Below are 2,182 nucleotides of genomic sequence, written 5' to 3' on the forward strand. Positions count from 1 at the left end.
TATCTTTCTTTTATTAGCCACACAGGGCTGCACACAGAGGGGACAAATACAACTGTAGAGCTTTTCTTTAAATATAAAAGAAGACAAAATAAAAAAGAAAAAGATTCCAATCAAAAGGACGTCTCTTTTTCTTTCTTTCTTTCTTTCTTTCTTTCTTTCTTTCTTTCTTTATTTATTTATTTCTTGCTTTCTCTCTCTCTGGACGTCTTTCTCTATGGATGACTCTCTCGCTCGCTGGACGTCGCTCTCTCCCTCGACGTCTCTCTTCCTCTGTCTGTCTGTCTGTCTCTGTCTGTCTGCCACTCTCTCTCTTTCTCTCTCTCTCTCTCAAAGATATATCCATTCAAAACAGATGAATCTATATTTACAGACCTACATTAACATCAAAATTGCATTATGCTGAGCTAAGAGACACTCCCCACCTACCCCTTTACTAATCCTTAGGTATTTCAATAAAGAAATAAATTTTAAAAACAAAACAGTAGAAAATATCAAGGAAAAAAGGAATATCTCTTTGAATAAGTTTACTGATATTTTCGTAAAAATATTTCTTCAATTTGGAATATTTACCAAGAAAAAAATCACTTCAACTACGAGAAAAATATCTCATTGTAATTTACGTTACCATTCCAAACAGATAGAGAGAGAGAGAGAGAGAAAGAGAGTGAGAGAGAGGGAGAAAGAGGACATAGCAAGATAAAGAGTGAGCTGAGGGGTGAGGGGAAGCAAAAGAAGAGAGAGTAAAATAGAAAGAGTTGAACATTTATATATAAATACCTGCATATATAAATATGCATAAATATATTTACATACATACACACAGACAAACACAGACTGACAGACAGACAGACAGACACACACACACACACACACACACACACACACACAAATATATATATATATGATATATATATGTAAGCGTATATAAACGTATATATATATATATATATATATATATATATATATATATATATATATATATATATATGTATGTATATGATATATATATATATATGAGTGTGTGTATTCATGAATGCATGTATGAATGTATATATATTTATATACATGTGTGAGTATGTATGTGTATACATACACACACAGATACAGACACACACACAGACACACACACACAGACACGCACACAGACACACAGACACACACATATACAAAGTTAGAGCGACAGAGACAGAGAGAGGAAAACGAGAGACAGGAAAGAGAAGGATAATCACGTACTCGAGAGAAAAAAACCTACCTATTCAAAAATATTTGTCTATTATAAATGGTAAAAGTTTTGGAATAATGGGTCAGACATAACAAAATTTTTTTGAGAAAAATTGCGACAACAAAAATTAAAAACATCCGTCTCATTTATATTTGTATTGTATTTATATAACGCAAAAACGCACAGTACAATGTAAGTTTATTGTCTGAGAACTACTCTTCACATCCGTCTGTCCATCAACGGAACATAAACATTTTTTTGTTGATTTGGAAGTTGTTTCCACAGTAAAATGTGAAATTGCTGATACACACACATGCACACACGCCCGCATACACACACACACACACACACACACACACACGTACCCCTACCGCATCCCCACCCTCACACAAACACACACACGTACACTCACACATACACACACATATATGTGTGTATTCCATTGGCTCAGGCGTGGCTGTGTGGTAAGAAGTTAACTTCTCGACTGCCATGGTTCCGAGTTCAGTTCCACTGCACAGCATCTTGGGCAATTGGGCAACTGCCCTCTACTATAGCTTCGAGCTGACCGAAGCCTTGTGTGTGGATTTTATTGATAGAAACTGAAGGAAGCCTGTCTTGTGTGTATGTGTGTATATATATATATATATATATATATGTGTGTGTGTGCGTGTGTGCGTGTGCCTGTGTATGTGTGTGTGTCTGTGTATGTGTATGCATGTGTGTGTTTGTGTTTCTGTTTGCACTCCAACATCGCTTCACACCTCTGTTTGGTATGCTTACGTCCTCGTAACCTTGCTGTTCATCAAAACATACCGATAAAATAAATAACAGGCTTAATATGAAGAAGTACTTGGCTCGACTAAAATTCTTCAGCATGGCTGCAGCCTAATGATTGCAGTCAGTAAAAGATATATGTACACACACGCACACACATATACGTATATACATACATACATATAT

General features: G+C 35.7%; 1 long non-coding RNA gene across 1 annotated transcript in view; it reads left to right on the forward strand.

Annotated features, from left to right (window-relative positions):
- The window catches only part of LOC106879735 (uncharacterized), a 199,223-nt gene that overhangs the window by 1,519 nt on the left and 195,522 nt on the right, over positions 1-2,182 (forward strand). The gene's annotated exons all lie outside the window — the stretch shown is intronic.

Source organism: Octopus bimaculoides, chromosome 11 (assembly GCF_001194135.2).
Source record: "Octopus bimaculoides isolate UCB-OBI-ISO-001 chromosome 11, ASM119413v2, whole genome shotgun sequence".
In the NCBI taxonomy this organism is placed as follows: domain Eukaryota; kingdom Metazoa; phylum Mollusca; class Cephalopoda; order Octopoda; family Octopodidae; genus Octopus; species Octopus bimaculoides.